The sequence below is a fragment of the Channa argus genome, unplaced genomic scaffold, assembly GCF_033026475.1.
Source record: "Channa argus isolate prfri unplaced genomic scaffold, Channa argus male v1.0 Contig013, whole genome shotgun sequence".
Lineage (NCBI taxonomy): Eukaryota > Metazoa > Chordata > Actinopteri > Anabantiformes > Channidae > Channa > Channa argus.
In genome coordinates, this window is record NW_027125232.1 from 707,702 (window position 1) to 730,096 (window position 22,395).

The following is a 22,395-nucleotide window of genomic DNA, read 5'->3' on the forward strand; positions in this document are numbered from 1 at the left end:
CTACTATACAATTCCAGATGCATATCAGCTTGGGAATGCAATTATTGTATATTTCACATTCTTTTCTCTGCTCTTTCAAATGCTTTCCTCCATCTTACTATACTAACTGCTTTTATTGTCATTATTGTGCTACCCAAAGGGTTCGAGTCCAATCTGGGGTACAATGCCAGTTTCATATCAGCATGGCAATCTAGTTTCTACGTGTTTCACATCTTTTTCTTTGCACTTTTAAAAATTTCCCTTCTACTCACTATATCTACTGCATTTGGGGCCATTATTGTGTTACCCAAAGCCAACATGGCATGTCTCACATTATGCTCTGTCTAGGAAGCAACTGTTTGGTGGAAGAACTGATGAGTAAAGGTGTTTGAGAGGCCCCAGTGACCTAACGGATAAGGCACTGGCCTCCTAAGCCAGGGATTGTCGGTTCAAGTCCCATCTGGGGTGGTTGACAGCAGAGTGGCGCAGCGGAAGCGTGCTGGGCCCATAACCCAGAGGTCGATGGATCGAAACCATCCTCTGCTAACTGTGTTTTGTAAGCTGACTTAGGGCCTTTACAACCTCTTAGTAAAGTGAACCAGATACAGAAAGTACATATTCACCTACTATACAATTCCAGATGCATATCAGCTTGGGAATGCAATTATTGTATATTTCACATTCTTTTCTCTGCTCTTTCAAATGCTTTCCTCCATCTTACTATACTAACTGCTTTTATTGTCATTATTGTGTTACCCAAAGGGTTCGAGTCCAATCTGGGGTACAATGCCAGTTTCATATCAGCATGGCAATCTAGTTTCTATGTGTTTCACATCTTTTTCTTTGCACTTTTAAAAATTTCCCTTCTACTCACTATATCTACTGCATTTGGGGCCATTATTGTGTTACCCAAAGCCAACATGGCATGTCTCACATTATGCTCTGTCTAGGAAGCAACTGTTTGGTGGAAGAACTGATGAGTAAAGGTGTTTGAGAGGCCCCAGTGGCCTAATGGATAAGGCACTGGCCTCCTAAGCCAGGGATTGTGGGTTCAAGTCCCATCTGGGGTGGTTGACAGCAGAGTGGCGCAGCGGAAGCGTGCTGGGCCCATAACCCAGAGGTCGATGGATCGAAACCATCCTCTGCTAACTGTGTTTTGTAAGCTGACTTAGGGCCTTTGCAACTTTTTAGTAAAGTGAACCAGATACAGAATGTACATATTCACCTACTGTACAATTCCAGATGCATATCAGCTTGGGAATGCAATTTTTGTATATTTCACATTCTTTTCTCTGCTCTTTCAAATGCTTTCCTCAATCTTACTATACTAACTGCTTTTATTGTCATTATTGTGTTACCCAAAGGGTTCGAGTCCAATCTGGTTTGGTTGAAAGCAGATTGGCGCAGCAGAAGTGTGCTGGGCCCATAACCCAGAGGTCGATGGATTGAATCCATCCTCTGCTAACTGTGTTTTGTAAAGTGATTTAGAGCCTTTACAATGTCTTAGTAAAATGAACCAGATAAGGACAGTACATATTCATCTACTGTACAATTCCAGATGCATATCAGCTTGGGAATGCAATTTTTGTATATTTCAAATTCCTTTCTCTGCTCTTTCAAATGCTTTCGTCCATCTTACTATACTAACTGCTTTTATTGTCATTATTGTGTTACCCAAAGGGTTCGAGTCCAATCTGGTGTACAATGCCAGTTTCATCTCAGCATGGCAATCTATTTTCTACGTATTTCACATCTTTCCCCTTCTACTCACTATATCTACTGCATTTGGGGCCATTACTGTGTTACCCAAAGCCAACATGGCATGTTTCACATTATGCTCTATATAGGAAGCAACTGTTAGTTGGAAGAACTGAGGAGTAAAGGTGTTTGTGATTCCCCAGTGGCCTAATGGATAATGCACTGGCCTCCTAAGCCAGGGATTGTGGGTTCGAGTCCCATCTGGGGTGGTTGACAGCAGAGTGGCGCAGCAGAAGCGTGCTGGGCCCATAACCCAGAGGTCAATAGATTGAAACCATCCTTTGCTAACTGTGTTTTGTAAGCTGACTTAGGGCCCTTACAACCTTTAAGTAAAGTGATCCAGATACAGAAAGTACATATTCACCTACTGTAATATTCCAGATGCATATCAGCTTGGGAATGCAATTTTTGTATATTTCACATTCTTTTCTCTGCTCTTTCAAATGCTTTCCTCCATCTTACTATACTAACTGCTTTTATTGTCATTATTGTGTTACCCAAAGGGTTCGAGTCCAATCTGGCGTGGTTGAAAGCAGAGTGGCGCAGCGGAAGCGTGCTGGGCCCATAACCCAGAGGTCGATGGATCGAAACCATCCTCTGCTAACTGTGTTTTGTAAGCTGACTTAGGGCCTTTACAACCTTTTAGTAAAGTGAACCAGATACAGAAAATACATATTCGCCTACTGTACAATTCCAGATGCATATCAGCTTGGGAATGCAATTTTTGTATATTTCACATTCTTTTCTCTGCTCTTTCAAATGCTTTCCTCCATCTTACTATACTAACTGCTTTTATTGTCATTATTGTGTTACCCAAAGGGTTCGACTCCAATCTGGTGTGGTTGAAAGCAGAGTGGCGCAGCGGAAGCGTGCTGGGCCCAAAACCCAGAGGTCGATGGATCGAAACCATCCTCTGCTAACTGTGTTTTGTAAGCTGACTTAGGGCCTTTACAACCTCTTAGTAAAGTGAACCAGATACAGAAAGTACATATTCACCTACTGTACAATTCCAGATGCATATCCGCTTGGGAATGCAATTATTGTATATTTCACATTCTTTTCTCTGCTCTTTCAAATGCTTTCCTCCATCTTACTATACTAACTGCTTTTATTGTCATTATTGTGCTACCCAAAGGGTTCGAGTCCAATCTGGGGTACAATGCCAGTTTCATATCAGCATGGCAATCTAGTTTCTACGTGTTTCACATCTTTTTCTTTGCACTTTTAAAAATTTCCCTTCTACTCACTATATCTACTGCATTTGGGGCCATTATTGTGTTACCCAAAGCCAACATGGCATGTCTCACATTATGCTCTGTCTAGGAAGCAACTGTTTGGTGGAAGAACTGATGAGTAAAGGTGTTTGAGATGCCCCAGTGGCCTAATGGATAAGGCACTGGCGTTGAGTGAGGATTTTTAACTATAAGCTTTATCAAAAAGGAAAGTTTTAAGCCTAGTCTTAAAAGTAGAGAGGGTGTCTGCTCCCCGAATTTGGATTGGAAGCTGGTTCCACAGGAGAGGAGCTTGATAGCTAAAGGCTCTGCCTCCCATTCTACTTTTGCAAACTCTGGGAACCACAAGTAGGCCAGTATTTTGGGATCGAAGTGGTCTAATTGGGCGATACAGGACTATGAGATCTTTTAAATATGATGGAGCTTGACCATTAAGAGCTTTGTATGTAAGGAGGAGGGTTTTGAACTCTATTCTAGATTTTATGGGAAGCCAATGAAGAGAAGCTAGTGAAGGTGAAATATGATCTCTCTTTCCTAATCCAGTCAGCACTCTTGCTGCAGCATTTTGGATTAATTGAAGGCTTTTTAGAGAGTTATTAGGACACCCCAGAAGTAGGGAATTACAGTAGTCCAACCTAGAAGTAACAAATGCATGGACCAGTTTTTCGGCATCACTTTGAGACAGGATGCTTCTAATTTTAGCAATGTTCCGTAGGTGGAAGAAGGCTGTTCTAGACATTTGTCTTTTATGTGACGTAAACGCCAAATCTTGGTCAAAGATAACTCCAAGGTTCCTCACCGTAGTACTAGAGGCCAAAGTTATGTCATCTAGAGTAACTATATTGTTAGACAGCATATTTCTCATGTTTTTAGGCCCAAAGAGGATGATTTCAGTTTTGTCTGAATTTAGAAGTAGGAAATTGTAGGACATCCAGTTCTTTATGTCTTTTAGACATGCTTCAAATTTGACTAATTGGTTAGTATCTTCTGGTTTCACAGATAAATAGAGCTGGGTATCATCTGCATATCAGTGGAAGTTTATGGAATGTTTCCTAATGATTTTGCCTAAAGGTGACATGTAGAGATTAAAAAGTATTGGTCCTAACACAGAGCCCTGTGGAACTCCATAGCTGACTTTGGTGCATAAAGAAGAGTCATCATTAACATGAACAAGTTGGAATCTGTCTGACAGATAAGATTTAAACCAATGTAATGTGGTTCCTTTAATCCCAAATCCATGTTCTAGTCTTTGTAATAAAATGTTGTGGTCAATGGTGTCAAATGCGGCACTAAGGTCTAGTAAGACGAGTACAGACACAAGTCCATTATCTGAAGCCAGGAGAAGATCATTGGAGACTTTTACCAGTGCTGTTTCTGTACTGTGATGAGCTCTAAATCCTGACTGAAAGTCTTCATACAAATTATTCCTGTAAAGGTGATCACATAATTGTTTTGCAACTACTTTTTCAAGGATTTTAGAAATAAACGGGAGATTTGATATTGGTCTATAGTTGGCTAAATCCCCTGGATCAAGACAAGGTTTTTTAAGTAATGGTTTGATTACAGCAACTTTATAGGCCTTTGGTACATAGCCAGTTTCTAAAGATAGGTTAATCAAATCTAATATGAAAGTGTCTATTAAAGGTAGAACATCTTTAAGCAATTTGGTTGGAACAGGGTCTAAAAGACATGTTGTTAGTTTTGAGGAGGCGGTAGTTGAACTTAGCTCAGTGAGATCTATGGGTGAAAAGCAGTCTAAGATGGATTGGGGCCTTATTGAGGATTCTATAGCTGTTGTACATGAAGATCTAGCCGTAATATTTGTAGGGAGGATCTGGTGAATCTTTTCCCTAATGGCTACAATTTTACTAGTAAAGAAAGTCATAAAGTCATTGCTGCTCAAAGTTAAGGGAATACTAGGCTCAACAGAACTATGGCTCTTAGTCAGCCTGGCTACAGTGCTGAACAGAAACCGGGGGTTGTTCTTGTTTTCCTCTATTAATGCGGAATAATATGCTGTTCTGGCATCACGGAGAGCTTTTTTGTATGTTTTTAAACTGTTTTTCCAGGCTAACCGGGATTCTTCTAAATTAGTGGAACGCCACTTCCTCTCTAACTTTCGTGTTGCCTGCTTTAAGCTGTGCATTTGTGAATTGTACCATGGAGGTCGGCTCCTCTGATTCACTGCCTTCTATTTCAAAGGGGCAACTGTATCTAGTATCCTACGCAGTGAGGCGGCAGAATCGTCAACTAAATAATCAATTTGCACAGGAGTAAGATGGCTACTCACCATAGTATTGACACATGGTGGTGAAAAAGATGAAGAAATAATTTCTTTAAATGTATTCACAGCATTTTCAGATAAACATCTGCTGTAGTGGAATTTTTTCCTAACTGCTGTATAGTCCGTTATTGTAAATTCAAATGTTATTAGAAAATGGTCAGACAGAAGAGAATTATGAGGAAATACTATTAAATTATCAGTTTCAATGCCATATGTAAGGACAAAGTCTAACGTGTGACTAAAACAATGAGTGGGTTTATTTACATTTTGGGAAAAACCAATTGAATCTAATAATGAATTAAACGCAGTGCTCAGACAGTTACTGTCAGCATCTACATGAATGTTAAAGTCACCCACTATAATGACTTTATCTGTACTAAGCACTAAATCAGATAGAAAATCAGAAAATTCAATCAAAAACTCTGAATAAGGGACTGGAGGACGGTACACGATAACAAATAATAGTGGTTTTTGAGTTTTCCAGTTTGGGTGTGAAAGGCTAAGAGTAAGACTCTCAAATGAGGTATAACTATGTTTAGGTCTAGGAATTATTGATAAGCTAGAGTGAAATATTGCTGCTACTCCTCCACCTCGGCCTGTGCATCTAGGAACATGATAATTAATATGACTTTGGGGGGTTGACTCATTTAAACTGACATATTCTTCCTGCTGCAACCACGTTTCAGTGAGACAAAATGAACCAATTTGATGATCATTTATCAAGTCATTTACTAACAAAGATTTAGAAGAGAGAGATCTGATGTTTAATAATCCACATTTAAAAGTTTTGGGTTTTGGTTCAGTATGAGCAGTTGTATTACCCAAAGGGTTCGAGTCCAATCTGGTGTGGTTCAAAGCAGAGTGGCGCAGCGGAAGCGTGCTGGGCCCATAACCCAGAAGTCGATGGATCGAAACCATCCTCTGCTAACTGTGTTTTGTAAGCTGACTTAGGGCCTTTACAACCTTTTAGTAAAGTGAACCAGATACAGAAAGTACATATTCACCTACTGTACAATTCCAGATGCATATGAGCTTGGGAATGCAATTTTTGTATATTTCACATTCTTTTCTCTGCTCTTTCAAATGCTTTCCTCCATCTTACTATACTAACTGCTTTTATTGTCATTATTGTGTTACCCAAAGGGTTCGAGTCCCATCTGGGGTGGTTGACAGCAGAGTGGCTCAGCGGAAGCGTGCTGGGCCCATAACCCAAAGGTCGATGGTTCGAAACTATCCTCTGCTAACTGTGTTTTGTAAGCTGACTTAGGGCCTTTACAACCTTTTAGTAAAGTGAACCAGATACAGAAAGTACATATTCACCTACTGTACAATTCCAGATGCATATCAGCTTGGGAATGCAATTTTTGTATATTTCAAATTCCTTTCTCTGCTCTTTTAAATGGTTTCCTCCATCTTACTATACTAACTGCTTTTATTGTCATTATTGTGTTACCCAAAGGGTTCGAGTCCAATCTGGGGTACAATGCCAGTTTTATATCAGCATTGGAAACTAGTTTCTATGTGTTTCACATCTTTTTCTTTGCACTTTTAAAAATTTCCCTTCTACTCACTATATCTACTGCATTTGGGGCCATTATTGTGTTACCCAAACCCAACATGGCATGTCTCACATTTTGCTCTGTATAGGAAGCAACTGTTTGGTGGAAGAACTGATGAGTAAAGGTGTTTGAGATGCCCCAGTGGCCTAATGGATAAGGCACTGGCCTCCTAAGCCAATGATTGTGGGTTCAAATCCCATCTGGGGTGGTTGACAGCAGAGTGGTGCAGTGGAAGCGTGCTGGGCCCATAACCCAAAGGTCAATGGCTCGAAACCATCCTCTGCTCACTGTGTTTTGTAAGCTGACTTAGGGCCTTTACAACCTTTTAGTAAAGTGAACCAGATACAGAAAGTACATATTCACCTACTATACAAATCCAGATGCATATCAGCTTGGGAATGCAATTTTTGTATATTTCACATTCTTTTCTCTGCTCTTTCAAATGCTTTCCTCCATCTTACTATACTAACTGCTTTTATTGTCATTATTGTGTTACCCAAAGGGTTCGAGTCCCATCTGGCGTGGTTGAAAGCAGAGTGGTTGAAAGCAGAGTGGTTGAAAGCAGAGTGGTTGAAAGCAGAGTGGTTGAAAGCAGAGTGGCGCAGCGGAAGCGTGCTGGGCCCATAACCCAGAGGTCGATGAATCGAAACCATCCTCTGCTAACTGTGTTTTGTAAGGTGATTTAGGGCCTTTACAATGTCTTAGTAAAATGAACCAGATACAGACAGTACATATTCATCTACTATACAATTCCAGATGCATATGAGCTTGGGAATGCAATTTTTGTATATTTCACAGTCTTTTCTCTGCTCTTTCAAACGCTTTCCTCCATCTTACTATACTAACTGCTTTTATTGTCATTATTGTGTTACCCAAAGGGTTCGAGTCCAATCTGGGGTACAATGCCAGTTTCATATCAGCATGGCAATCTAGTTTCTACGTGTTTCACATCTTTTTCTTTGCACTTTTAAAAATATCCCTTCCACTGTTATGCTGATGATACCCAGCTATATTTATATATGGAACCAGATGAAAATAATCAGTTAATAAAGCTTCAAGCATGCCTACAAGACATAAAGGCCTGGATGTCCCACAATTTTTTACTTTTAAACTCAGACAAAACTGAATTCATAGTATTTGGGCCCAAAAATCTCAGAGATATGATGTCCAACCATATTGTTACACTAGATGGCATAAGCCTGGCCTCCAGTACTACTGCAAGGAACCTTGGAGTTATGTTTGATCAGGATCTGTCCTTTAACTCACATATAAAACAAATCTCTAGAACAGCCTTCTTCCACCTACGGAACATTGCCAAAATTAGGAGCATCCTGTCTCAAAGTGATGCCGAAAAACTGGTCCATGCATTTGTTACCTCTAGGTTTGACTACTGTAATTCCCTACTTTCAGGATGCCGCAGTAACTCCCTAAAGAGCCTGCAATTAATCCAAAATGCTGCAGCAAGAGTGCTGACTGGAACTAGCAAGAGAGATCATATTTCACCTTCACTAGCTTCTCTCCATTGGCTTCCAATTAAATGTAGAATAGAATTTGAAACCCTGCTTCTTACATATAAAGCTCTGAATGGTCAGGCTCCATCATATTTAGAAGACCTCATAGCACCATATCATCCCAGTAGACCACTTTGCTCTCAGAATGCAGGCCTACTTGTGGTTCCCAGAATTTCCAAAAGTAGAATGGGAGGTAGAGCCTTTAGCTATCAAGCTCCTCTCTTGTGAAACCAGCTCCCAGTTCAGATTCGGGAAGCAGACAGCCTCTCTACTTTTAAGTCTAGGCTTAAAACCTTCCTTTTTAATAAAGCATATAGTTATTTATAGTTATGCTGCCATAGGCTTAGACTGCTGGGGGACCCACCCCCCAATGCACTGAGCTCCTTTCCTCCTCTTGACCATCTCTCCTCTCCTCTCATCCCGCAATTGTCACCACTGTATGTCATTAACTCTGTGTGTTCTCTCCCGTAGTTGTCTTTGTCATCCTCTGTCCCCTTCTCTCTGTCCCTTTCTGCAGGTGTCCCCCGGCTTTGAAGCTGTGTGTCTTCCAGCGTGAAGCTACTGGTCCTACCAATCTGCCCAATGTTTTGTTGTTGCTTTTTGTTGCTCTGTTCTTTTCCCTCTCCCCTTTCCACTCACCCCAACCGGTCGAGGCAAATGGCCGTCCACCCTGAGCCTGGTTCTGCTGGAGGTTTCTTCCGTTAAAGGGAGTTTTTCCTCTCCACTGTTGCCTATGGCTTGCTCCAGGGGGAATTGTTGGGTTCTCTTTATATATCTTTATAATCTTGACTTTATTCTGTAAAGTGCCCTGAGATGACTTTGTTGTGAATTGGCACTATATAAATAAAGTTGAATTGAATTGAACTCACTATATCTACTGCATATGGGGCCATTATTGTGTTACCCAAAGCCAACATGGCATGTCTCACATTATGCTCTGTATAGGAAGCAACTGTTTGGTGGAAGAACTGATGAGTAAAGGTGATTGAGATGCCCCAGTGGCCTAATGGATAAGGCACTGGCCTCCTAAGCCAGGGATTGTGGGTTCAAGTCCCATCTGGGGTGGTTGACAGCAGAGTGGCGCAGCGGAAGCGTGCTGGGCCCATAACCCAGAGGTCGATGGATCGGAACCATCCTCTGCTAACTGTGTTTTGTAAGCTGACTTAGGGCCTTTACAACCTCTTAGTAAAGTGAACCAGATACAGAAAGTACATATTCACCTACTATACAAATCCAGATGCATATCAGCTTGGGAATGCAATTTTTGTATATTTCACATTCTTTTCTCTGCTCTTTCAAATGCTTTCCTCCATCTTACTATACTAACTGCTTTTATTGTCATTATTGTGTTACCCAAAGGGTTCGAGTCCCATCATGCGTGGTTGAAAGCAGAGTGGTTGAAAGCAGAGTGGTTGAAAGCAGAGTGGTTGAAAGCAGAGTGGTTGAAAGCAGAGTGGTTGAAAGCAGAGTGGCGCAGCGGAAGCGTGCTGGGCCCATAACCCAGAGGTCGATGAATCGAAACCATCCTCTGCTAACTGTGTTTTGTAAGGTGATTTAGGGCCTTTACAATGTCTTAGTAAAATGAACCAGATACAGACAGTACATATTCATCTACTATACAATTCCAGATGCATATGAGCTTGGGAATGCAATTTTTGTATATTTCACAGTCTTTTCTCTGCTCTTTCAAACGCTTTCCTCCATCTTACTATACTAACTGCTTTTATTGTCATTATTGTGTTACCCAAAGGGTTCGAGTCCAATCTGGGGTACAATGCCAGTTTCATATCAGCATGGCAATCTAGTTTCTACGTGTTTCACATCTTTTTCTTTGCACTTTTAAAAATATCCCTTCCACTGTTATGCTGATGATACCCAGCTATATTTATATATGGAACCAGATGAAAATAATCAGTTAATAAAGCTTCAAGCATGCCTACAAGACATAAAGGCCTGGATGTCCCACAATTTTTTACTTTTAAACTCAGACAAAACTGAATTCATAGTATTTGGGCCCAAAAATCTCAGAGATATGATGTCCAACCATATTGTTACACTAGATGGCATAAGCCTGGCCTCCAGTACTACTGCAAGGAACCTTGGAGTTATGTTTGATCAGGATCTGTCCTTTAACTCACATATAAAACAAATCTCTAGAACAGCCTTCTTCCACCTACGGAACATTGCCAAAATTAGGAGCATCCTGTCTCAAAGTGATGCCGAAAAACTGGTCCATGCATTTGTTACCTCTAGGTTTGACTACTGTAATTCCCTACTTTCAGGATGCCCCAGTAACTCCCTAAAGAGCCTGCAATTAATCCAAAATGCTGCAGCAAGAGTGCTGACTGGAACTAGCAAGAGAGATCATATTTCACCTTCACTAGCTTCTCTCCATTGGCTTCCAATTAAATGTAGAATAGAATTTGAAACCCTGCTTCTTACATATAAAGCTCTGAATGGTCAGGCTCCATCATATTTAGAAGACCTCATAGCACCATATCATCCCAGTAGACCACTTTGCTCTCAGAATGCAGGCCTACTTGTGGTTCCCAGAATTTCCAAAAGTAGAATGGGAGGTAGAGCCTTTAGCTATCAAGCTCCTCTCTTGTGAAACCAGCTCCCAGTTCAGATTCGGGAAGCAGACAGCCTCTCTACTTTTAAGTCTAGGCTTAAAACCTTCCTTTTTAATAAAGCATATAGTTATTTATAGTTATGCTGCCATAGGCTTAGACTGCTGGGGGACCCACCCCCCAATGCACTGAGCTCCTTTCCTCCTCTTGACCATCTCTCCTCTCCTCTCATCCCGCAATTGTCACCACTGTATGTCATTAACTCTGTGTGTTCTCTCCCGTAGTTGTCTTTGTCATCCTCTGTCCCCTTCTCTCTGTCCCTTTCTGCAGGTGTCCCCCGGCTTTGAAGCTGTGTGTCTTCCAGCGTGAAGCTACTGGTCCTACCAATCTGCCCAATGTTTTGTTGTTGCTTTTTGTTGCTCTGTTCTTTTCCCTCTCCCCTTTCCACTCACCCCAACCGGTCGAGGCAAATGGCCGTCCACCCTGAGCCTGGTTCTGCTGGAGGTTTCTTCCGTTAAAGGGAGTTTTTCCTCTCCACTGTTGCCTATGGCTTGCTCCAGGGGGAATTGTTGGGTTCTCTTTATATATCTTTATAATCTTGACTTTATTCTGTAAAGTGCCCTGAGATGACTTTGTTGTGAATTGGCACTATATAAATAAAGTTGAATTGAATTGAACTCACTATATCTACTGCATATGGGGCCATTATTGTGTTACCCAAAGCCAACATGGCATGTCTCACATTATGCTCTGTATAGGAAGCAACTGTTTGGTGGAAGAACTGATGAGTAAAGGTGATTGAGATGCCCCAGTGGCCTAATGGATAAGGCACTGGCCTCCTAAGCCAGGGATTGTGGGTTCAAGTCCCATCTGGGGTGGTTGACAGCAGAGTGGCGCAGCGGAAGCGTGCTGGGCCCATAACCCAGAGGTCGATGGATCGAAACCATCCTCTGCTAACTGTGTTTTGTAAGCTGACTTAGGGCCTTTACAACCTCTTAGTAAAGTGAACCAGATACAGAAAGTACATATTCACCTACTATACAATTCCAGATGCATATCAGCTTGGGAATGCAATTATTGTATATTTCACATTCTTTTCTCTGCTCTTTCAAATGCTTTCCTCCATCTTACTATACTAACTGCTTTTATTGTCATTATTGTGCTACCCAAAGGGTTCGAGTCCCATCTGGGGTGGTTGACAGCAGAGTGGCGCAGCGGAAGCGTGCTGGGCCCATAACCCAGAGGTCGATGGATCGAAACCATCCTCTGCTAACTGTGTTTTGTAAGCTGACTTAGGGCCTTTACAACCTCTTAGTAAAGTGAACCAGATACAGAAAGTACATATTCACCTACTATACAATTCCAGATGCATATCAGCTTGGGAATGCAATTATTGTATATTTCACATTCTTTTCTCTGCTCTTTCAAATGCTTTCCTCCATCTTACTATACTAACTGCTTTTATTGTCATTATTGTGCTACCCAAAGGGTTCGAGTCCAATCTGGGGTACAATGCCAGTTTCATATCAGCATGGCAATCTAGTTTCTACGTGTTTCACATCTTTTTCTTTGCACTTTTAAAAATTTCCCTTCTACTCACTATATCTACTGCATTTGGGGCCATTATTGTGTTACCCAAAGCCAACATGGCATGTCTCACATTATGCTCTGTCTAGGAAGCAACTGTTTGGTGGAAGAACTGATGAGTAAAGGTGTTTGAGAGGCCCCAGTGGCCTAATGGATAAGGCACTGGCCTCCTAAGCCAGGGATTGTGGGTTCAAGTCCCATCTGGGGTGGTTGACAGCAGAGTGGCGCAGCGGAAGCGTGCTGGGCCCATAACCCAGAGGTCGATGGATCGAAACCATCCTCTGCTAACTGTGTTTTGTAAGCTGACTTAGGGCCTTTGCAACTTTTTAGTAAAGTGAACCAGATACAGAATGTACATATTCACCTACTGTACAATTCCAGATGCATATCAGCTTGGGAATGCAATTTTTGTATATTTCACATTCTTTTCTCTGCTCTTTCAAATGCTTTCCTCAATCTTACTATACTAACTGCTTTTATTGTCATTATTGTGTTACCCAAAGGGTTCGAGTCCAATCTGGTTTGGTTGAAAGCAGAGTGGCGCAGCAGAAGTGTGCTGGGCCCATAACCCAGAGGTCGATGGATCGAATCCATCCTCTGCTAACTGTGTTTTGTAAGCTGACTTAGGGCCTTTACAACCTCTTAGTAAAGTGAACCAGATACAGAAAGTACATATTCACCTACTGTACAATTCCAGATGCATATCCGCTTGGGAATGCAATTATTGTATATTTCACATTCTTTTCTCTGCTCTTTCAAATGCTTTCCTCCATCTTACTATACTAACTGCTTTTATTGTCATTATTGTGCTTCCCAAAGGGTTCGAGTCCAATCTGGGGTACAATGCCAGTTTCATATCAGCATGGCAATCTAGTTTCTACGTGTTTCACATCTTTTTCTTTGCACTTTTAAAAATTTCCCTTCTACTCACTATATCTACTGCATTTGGGGCCATTATTGTGTTACCCAAAGCCTACATGGCATGTCTCACATTATGCTCTGTCTAGGAAGCAACTGTTTGGTGGAAGAACTGATGAGTAAAGGTGTTTGAGATGCCCCAGTGGCCTAATGGATAAGGCACTGGCGTTGAGTGAGGATTTTTAACTATAAGCTTCATCAAAAAGGAAAGTTTTAAGCCTAGTCTTAAAAGTAGAGAGGGTGTCTGCTCCCCGAATTTGGATTGGAAGCTGGTTCCACAGGAGAGGAGCTTGATAGCTAAAGGCTCTGCCTCCCATTCTACTTTTGCAAACTCTGGGAACCACAAGTAGGCCAGTATTTTGGGATCGAAGTGGTCTAATTGGGCGATACAGGACTATGAGATCTATTAAATATGATGGAGCTTGACCATTAAGAGCTTTGTATGTAAGGAGGAGGGTTTTGAACTCTATTCTAGATTTTATGGGAAGCCAATGAAGAGAAGCTAGTGAAGGTGAAATATGATCTCTCTTTCCTAATCCAGTCAGCACTCTTGCTGCAGCATTTTGGATTAATTGAAGGCTTTTTAGAGAGTTATTAGGACACCCCAGAAGTAGGGAATTACAGTAGTCCAACCTAGAAGTAACAAATGCATGGACAAGTTTTTCGGCATCACTTTGAGACAGGATGCTTCTAATTTTAGCAATGTTCCGTAGGTGGAAGAAGGCTGTTCTAGACATTTGTCTTTTATGTGACGTAAACGCCAAATCTTGGTCAAAGATAACTCCAAGGTTCCTCACCGTAGTACTAGAGGCCAAAGTTATGTCATCTAGAGTAACTATATTGTTAGACAGCATATTTCTCATGTTTTTAGGCCCAAAGAGGATGATTTCAGTTTTGTCTGAATTTAGAAGTAGGAAATTGTAGGACATCCAGTTCTTTATGTCTTTTAGACATGCTTCAAATTTGACTAATTGGTTAGTATCTTCTGGTTTCACAGATAAATAGAGCTGGGTATCATCTGCATATCAGTGGAAGTTTATGGAATGTTTCCTAATGATTTTGCCTAAAGGTGACATGTAGAGATTAAAAAGTATTGGTCCTAACACAGAGCCCTGTGGAACTCCATAGCTGACTTTGGTGCATAAAGAAGAGTCATCATTAACATGAACAAGTTGGAATCTGTCTGACAGATAAGATTTAAACCAATGTAATGTGGTTCCTTTAATCCCAAATCCATGTTCTAGTCTCTGTAATAAAATGTTGTGGTCAATGGTGTCAAATGCGGCACTAAGGTCTAGTAAGACGAGTACAGACACAAGTCCATTATCTGAAGCCAGGAGAAGATCATTGGAGACTTTTACCAGTGCTGTTTCTGTACTGTGATGAGCTCTAAATCCTGACTGAAAGTCTTCATACAAATTATTCCTGTAAAGGTGATCACATAATTGTTTTGCAACTACTTTTTCAAGGATTTTAGAAATAAACGGGAGATTTGATATTGGTCTATAGTTGGCTAAATCCCCTGGATCAAGACAAGGTTTTTTAAGTAATGGTTTGATTACAGCAACTTTATAGGCCTTTGGTACATAGCCAGTTTCTAAAGATAGGTTAATCAAATCTAATATGAAAGTGTCTATTAAAGGTAGAACATCTTTAAGCAATTTGGTTGGAACAGGGTCTAAAAGACATGTTGTTAGTTTTGAGGAGGCGGTAGTTGAACTTAGCTCAGTGAGATCTATGGGTGAAAAGCAGTCTAAGATGGATTGGGGCCTTATTGAGGATTCTATAGCTGTTGTACATGAAGATCTAGCCGTAATATTTGTAGGGAGGATCTGGTGAATCTTTTCCCTAATGGCTACAATTTTACTAGTAAAGAAAGTCATAAAGTCATTGCTGCTCAAAGTTAAGGGAATACTAGGCTCAACAGAACTATGGCTCTTAGTCAGCCTGGCTACAGTGCTGAACAGAAACCGGGGGTTGTTCTTGTTTTCCTCTATTAATGCGGAATAATATGCTGTTCTGGCATCACGGAGAGCTTTTTTGTATGTTTTTAAACTGTTTTTCCAGGCTAACCGGGATTTTTCTAAATTAGTGGAACGCCACTTCCTCTCTAGCTTTCGTGTTGCCTGCTTTAAGCTGTGCATTTGTGAATTGTACCATGGAGGTCGGCTCCTCTGATTCACTGCCTTCTATTTCAAAGGGGCAACTGTATCTAGTATCCTACGCAGTGAGGCGGCAGAATCGTCAACTAAATAATCAATTTGCACAGGAGTAAGATGGCTACTCACCATAGTATTGACACATGGTGGTGAAAAAGATGAAGAAATAATTTCTTTAAATGTATTCACAGCATTTTCAGATAAACATCTGCTGTAGTGGAATTTTTTCCTAACTGCTGTATAGTCCGTTATTGTAAATTCAAATGTTATTAGAAAATGGTCAGACAGAAGAGAATTATGAGGAAATACTATTAAATTATCAGTTTCAATGCCATATGTAAGGACAAGGTCTAACGTGTGACTAAAACAATGAGTGGGTTTATTTACATTTTGGGAAAAACCAATTGAATCTAATAATGAATTAAACGCAGTGCTCAGACAGTTACTGTCAGCATCTACATGAATGTTAAAGTCACCCACTATAATGACTTTATCTGTACTAAGCACTAAATCAGATAGAAAATCAGAAAATTCAATCAAAAACTCTGAATAAGGGACTGGAGGACGGTACACGATAACAAATAATAGTGGTTTTTGAGTTTTCCAGTTTGGGTGTGAAAGGCTAAGAGTAAGACTCTCAAATGAGGTATAACTATGTTTAGGTCTAGGAATTATTGATAAGCTAGAGTGAAATATTGCTGCTACTCCTCCACCTCGGCCTGTGCATCTAGGAACATGATAATTAATATGACTTTGGGGGGTTGACTCATTTAAACTGACATATTCTTCCTGCTGCAACCACGTTTCAGTGAGACAAAATAAACCAATTTGATGATCATTTATCAAGTCATTTACTAACAAAGATTTAGAAGAGAGAGATCTGATGTTTAATAATCCACATTTAAAAGTTTTGGGTTTTGGTTCAGTATGAGCAGTTGTATTACCCAAAGGGTTCGAGTCCCATCTGGTGTGGTTCAAAGCAGAGTGGCGCAGCGGAAGCGTGCTGGGCCCATAACCCAGAGGTCGATGGATCGAAACCATCCTCTGCTAACTGTGTTTTGTAAGCTGACTTAGGGCCTTTACAACCTTTTAGTAAAGTGAACCAGATACAGAAAGTACATATTCACCTACTGTACAATTCCAGATGCATATGAGCTTGGGAATGCAATTTTTGTATATTTCACATTCTTTTCTCTGCTCTTTCAAATGCTTTCCTCCATCTTACTATACTAACTGCTTTTATTGTCATTATTGTGTTACCCAAAGGGTTCGAGTCCCATCTGGGGTGGTTGACAGCAGAGTGGCTCAGCGGAAGCGTGCTGGGCCCATAACCCAAAGGTCGATGGTTCGAAACTATCCTCTGCTAACTGTGTTTTGTAAGCTGACTTAGGGCCTTTACAACCTTTTAGTAAAGTGAACCAGATACAGAAAGTACATATTCACCTACTGTAATATTCCAGATGCATATCAGCTTGGGAATGCAATTTTTGTATATTTCACATTCTTTTCTCTGCTCTTTCAAATGCTTTCCTCCATCTTACTATACTAACTGCTTTTATTGTCATTATTGTGTTACCCAAAGGGTTCGAGTCCAATCTGGGGTACAATGCCAGTTTCATATCAGCATGGCATTCTAGTTTCTACTTGTTTCACATCTTTTTCTTTGCACTTTTAAAAATTTCCCTTCTACTCACTATATCTACTGCATTTGGGGCCATTATTGTGTTACCCAAAGCCAACATGGCATGGCTCACATTATGCTCTGTATAGGAAGCAACTGTTTGGTGGAAGAACTGATGAGTAAAGGTGTTTGAGATGCCCCAGTGGCCTATTGGATAAGGCACTGGCCTCCTAAGCCAGGGATTGTGGGTTCAAGTCCTATCTGGGGTGGTTGACAGCAGAGTGGTACAGCGGAAGCGTGCTGGACCCATAACCCAGAGGTCGATGGATCGAAACCATCCTCTGCTAACTGTGTTTTGTAAGCTGACTTAGGGCCTTTACAACCTTTTAGTAAACTGAACCAGATACAGAAAGTAAATATTCACCTCCTGTACAATTCCAGATGCATATCAGCTTGGGAATGCAATTTTTGTATATTTCAAATTCCTTTCTCTGCTCTTTTAAATGGTTTCCTCCATCTTACTATACTAACTGCTTTTATTGTCATTATTGTGTTACCCAAAGGGTTCGAGTCCAATCTGGGGTACAATGCCAGTTTCATATCAGCATTGGAAACTAGTTTCTATGTGTTTCACATCTTTTTCTTTGCACTTTTAAAAATTTCCCTTCTACTCACTATATCTACTGCATTTGGGGCCATTATTGTGTTACCCAAAGGGTTCGAGTCCAATCTGGTGTACAATGCCAGTTTCATCTCAGCATGGCAATCTAGTTTCTACGTATTTCACATCTTTTCCCTTCTACTCACTATATCTACTGCATTTGGGGCCATTACTGTGTTACCCAAAGCCAACATGGCATGTCTCACATTATGCTCTGTATAGGAAGCAACTGTTAGTTGGAAGAACTGAGGAGTAAAGGTGTTTGTGATGCCCCAGTGGCCTAATGGATAATGCACTGGCCTCCTAAGCCAGGGATTGTGGGTTCGAGTCCCATCTGGGGTGGTTGACAGCAGAGTGGCGCAGCAAAAGCGTGCTGGGCCCATAACCCAGAGGTCAATAGATTGAAACCATCCTTTGCTAACTGTGTTTTGTAAGCTGACTTAGGGCCTTTACAACCTTTAAGTAAAGTGATCCAGATACAGAAAGTACATATTCACCTACTGTAATATTCCAGATGCATATCAGCTTGGGAATGCAATTTTTGTATATTTCACATTCTTTTCTCTGCTCTTTCAAATGCTTTCCTCCATCTTACTATACTAACTGCTTTTATTGTCATTATTGTGTTACCCAAAGGGTTCGAGTCCAATCTGGCGTGGTTGAAAGCAGAGTGGCGCAGCGGAAGCGTGCTGGGCCCAAAACCCAGAGGTCAACAGATTGAAACCATCCTTTGCTAACTGTGTTTTGTAAGCTGACTTAGGGCCTTTACAACCTTTAAGTAAAGTGATCCAGATACAGAAAGTACATATTCACCTACTGTAATATTCCAGATGCATATCAGCTTGGGAATGCAATTTTTGTATATTTCAAATTCCTTTCTCTGCTCTTTTAAATGGTTCCCTCCATCTTACTATACTAACTGCTTTTATTGTCATTATTGTGTTACCCAAAGGGTTCGAGTCCAATCTGGGGTACAATGCCAGTTTCATATCAGCATTGGAAACTAGTTTCTATGTGTTTCACATCTTTTTCTTTGCACTTTTAAAAATTTCCCTTCTACTCACTATATCTACTGCATTTGGGGCCATTATTGTGTTACCCAAAGGGTTCGAGTCCAATCTGGTGTACAATGCCAGTTTCATCTCAGCATGGCAATCTAGTTTCTACGTATTTCAAATGCTTTCCTCCATCTTACTATACTAACTGCTTTTATTGTCATTATTGTGTTACCCAAAGGGTTCGAGTCCAATCTGGGGTACAATGCCAGTTTCATATCAGCATGGCAATCTAGTTTCTACGTGTTTCACATCTTTTTCTTTGCACTTTTAAAAATATCCCTTCCACTGTTATGCTGATGATACCCAGCTATATTTATATATGGAACCAGATGAAAATAATCAGTTAATAAAGCTTCAAGCATGCCTACAAGACATAAAGGCCTGGATGTCCCACAATTTTTTACTTTTAAACTCAGACAAAACTGAATTCATAGTATTTGGGCCCAAAAATCTCAGAGATATGATGTCCAACCATATTGTTACACTAGATGGCATAAGCCTGGCCTCCAGTACTACTGCAAGGAACCTTGGAGTTATGTTTGATCAGGATCTGTCCTTTAACTCACATATAAAACAAATCTCTAGAACAGCCTTCTTCCACCTACGGAACATTGCCAAAATTAGGAGCATCCTGTCTCAAAGTGATGCCGAAAAACTGGTCCATGCATTTGTTACCTCTAGGTTTGACTACTGTAATTCCCTACTTTCAGGATGCCCCAGTAACTCCCTAAAGAGCCTGCAATTAATCCAAAATGCTGCAGCAAGAGTGCTGACTGGAACTAGCAAGAGAGATCATATTTCACCTTCACTAGCTTCTCTCCATTGGCTTCCAATTAAATGTAGAATAGAATTTGAAACCCTGCTTCTTACATATAAAGCTCTGAATGGTCAGGCTCCATCATATTTAGAAGACCTCATAGCACCATATCATCCCAGTAGACCACTTTGCTCTCAGAATGCAGGCCTACTTGTGGTTCCCAGAATTTCCAAAAGTAGAATGGGAGGTAGAGCCTTTAGCTATCAAACTCCTCTCTTGTGAAACCAGCTCCCAGTTCAGATTCGGGAAGCAGACAGCCTCTCTACTTTTAAGTCTAGGCTTAAAACCTTCCTTTTTAATAAAGCATATAGTTATTTATAGTTATGCTGCCATAGGCTTAGACTGCTGGGGGACCCACCCCCCAATGCACTGAGCTCCTTTCCTCCTCTTGACCATCTCTCCTCTCCTCTCATCCCGCAATTGTCACCACTGTATGTCATTAACTCTGTGTGTTCTCTCCCGTAGTTGTCTTTGTCATCCTCTGTCCCCTTCTCTCTGTCCCTTTCTGCAGGTGTCCCCCGGCTTTGAAGCTGTGTGTCTTCCAGCGTGAAGCTACTGGTCCTACCAATCTGCCCAATGTTTTGTTGTTGCTTTTTGTTGCTCTGTTCTTTTCCCTCTCCCCTTTCCACTCACCCCAACCGGTCGAGGCAAATGGCCGTCCACCCTGAGCCTGGTTCTGCTGGAGGTTTCTTCCGTTAAAGGGAGTTTTTCCTCTCCACTGTTGCCTATGGCTTGCTCCAGGGGGAATTGTTGGGTTCTCTTTATATATCTTTATAATCTTGACTTTATTCTGTAAAGTGCCCTGAGATGACTTTGTTGTGAATTGGCACTATATAAATAAAGTTGAATTGAATTGAACTCACTATATCTACTGCATATGGGGCCATTATTGTGTTACCCAAAGCCAACATGGCATGTCTCACATTATGCTCTGTATAGGAAGCAACTGTTTGGTGGAAGAACTGATGAGTAAAGGTGATTGAGATGCCCCAGTGGCCTAATGGATAAGGCACTGGCCTCCTAAGCCAGGGATTGTGGGTTCAAGTCCCATCTGGGGTGGTTGACAGCAGAGTGGCGCAGCGGAAGCGTGCTGGGCCCATAACCCAGAGGTCGATGGATCGGAACCATCCTCTGCTAACTGTGTTTTGTAAGCTGACTTAGGGCCTTTACAACCTCTTAGTAAAGTGAACCAGATACAGAAAGTACATATTCACCTACTATACAATTCCAGATGCATATCAGCTTGGGAATGCAATTATTGTATATTTCACATTCTTTTCTCTGCTCTTTCAAATGCTTTCCTCCATCTTACTATACTAACTGCTTTTATTGTCATTATTGTGCTACCCAAAGGGTTCGAGTCCAATCTGGGGTACAATGCCAGTTTCATATCAGCATGGCAATCTAGTTTCTACGTGTTTCACATCTTTTTCTTTGCACTTTTAAAAATTTCCCTTCTACTCACTATATCTACTGCATTTGGGGCCATTATTGTGTTACCCAAAGCCAACATGGCATGTCTCACATTATGCTCTGTCTAGGAAGCAACTGTTTGGTGGAAGAACTGATGAGTAAAGGTGATTGAGATGCCCCAGTGGCCTAATGGATAAGGCACTGGCCTCCTAAGCCAGGGATTGTGGGTTCAAGTCCCATCTGGGGTGGTTGACAGCAGAGTGGCGCAGCGGAAGCGTGCTGGGCCCATAACCCAGAGGTCGATGGATCGGAACCATCCTCTGCTAACTGTGTTTTGTAAGCTGACTTAGGGCCTTTACAACCTCTTAGTAAAGTGAACCAGATACAGAAAGTACATATTCACCTACTATACAATTCCAGATGCATATCAGCTTGGGAATGCAATTATTGTATATTTCACATTCTTTTCTCTGCTCTTTCAAATGCTTTCCTCCATCTTACTATACTAACTGCTTTTATTGTCATTATTGTGCTACCCAAAGGGTTCGAGTCCAATCTGGGGTACAATGCCAGTTTCATATCAGCATGGCAATCTAGTTTCTACGTGTTTCACATCTTTTTCTTTGCACTTTTAAAAATTTCCCTTCTACTCACTATATCTACTGCATTTGGGGCCATTATTGTGTTACCCAAAGCCAACATGGCATGTCTCACATTATGCTCTGTCTAGGAAGCAACTGTTTGGTGGAAGAACTGATGAGTAAAGGTGTTTGAGAGGCCCCAGTGGCCTAACGGATAAGGCACTGGCCTCCTAAGCCAGGGATTGTCGGTTCAAGTCCCATCTGGGGTGGTTGACAGCAGAGTGGCGCAGCGGAAGCGTGCTGGGCCCATAACCCAGAGGTCGATGGATCGGAACCATCCTCTGCTAACTGTGTTTTGTAAGCTGACTTAGGGCCTTTACAACCTCTTAGTAAAGTGAACCAGATACAGAAAGTACATATTCACCTACTATACAATTCCAGATGCATATCAGCTTGGGAATGCAATTATTGTATATTTCACATTCTTTTCTCTGCTCTTTCAAATGCTTTCCTCCATCTTACTATACTAACTGCTTTTATTGTCATTATTGTGCTACCCAAAGGGTTCGAGTCCAATCTGGGGTACAATGCCAGTTTCATATCAGCATGGCAATCTAGTTTCTACGTGTTTCACATCTTTTTCTTTGCACTTTTAAAAATTTCCCTTCTACTCACTATATCTACTGC

At 41.1% G+C, this 22,395-nt stretch overlaps 8 non-coding genes across 8 annotated transcripts; all 8 read left to right on the plus strand.

Annotated features, from left to right (window-relative positions):
- The first annotated feature begins 976 nt into the window (after positions 1-976).
- trnar-ccu (transfer RNA arginine (anticodon CCU)) lies at positions 977-1,049 on the plus strand. Its single transcript has one exon. It is a non-coding gene; the product is annotated as a tRNA-Arg (tRNA).
- A 1,535-nt stretch (positions 1,050-2,584) lies between these two features.
- Positions 2,585-2,656, plus strand: trnal-caa (transfer RNA leucine (anticodon CAA)). The gene has a single exon. It is a non-coding gene; the product is annotated as a tRNA-Leu (tRNA).
- Positions 2,657-6,947: 4,291 nt separating this feature from the next.
- trnar-ccu (transfer RNA arginine (anticodon CCU)) lies at positions 6,948-7,020 on the plus strand. The gene has a single exon. It is a non-coding gene; the product is annotated as a tRNA-Arg (tRNA).
- Positions 7,021-9,315: 2,295 nt separating this feature from the next.
- trnar-ccu (transfer RNA arginine (anticodon CCU)) lies at positions 9,316-9,388 on the plus strand. The gene has a single exon. It is a non-coding gene; the product is annotated as a tRNA-Arg (tRNA).
- Positions 9,389-11,698: 2,310 nt separating this feature from the next.
- On the plus strand, positions 11,699-11,771 carry trnar-ccu (transfer RNA arginine (anticodon CCU)). The gene has a single exon. It is a non-coding gene; the product is annotated as a tRNA-Arg (tRNA).
- Positions 11,772-12,616: 845 nt separating this feature from the next.
- Positions 12,617-12,689, plus strand: trnar-ccu (transfer RNA arginine (anticodon CCU)). The gene has a single exon. It is a non-coding gene; the product is annotated as a tRNA-Arg (tRNA).
- An 8,011-nt stretch (positions 12,690-20,700) lies between these two features.
- Positions 20,701-20,773, plus strand: trnar-ccu (transfer RNA arginine (anticodon CCU)). Its single transcript has one exon. It is a non-coding gene; the product is annotated as a tRNA-Arg (tRNA).
- Positions 20,774-21,302: 529 nt separating this feature from the next.
- trnar-ccu (transfer RNA arginine (anticodon CCU)) lies at positions 21,303-21,375 on the plus strand. Its single transcript has one exon. It is a non-coding gene; the product is annotated as a tRNA-Arg (tRNA).
- The last annotated feature ends 1,020 nt before the right edge of the window (positions 21,376-22,395 follow it).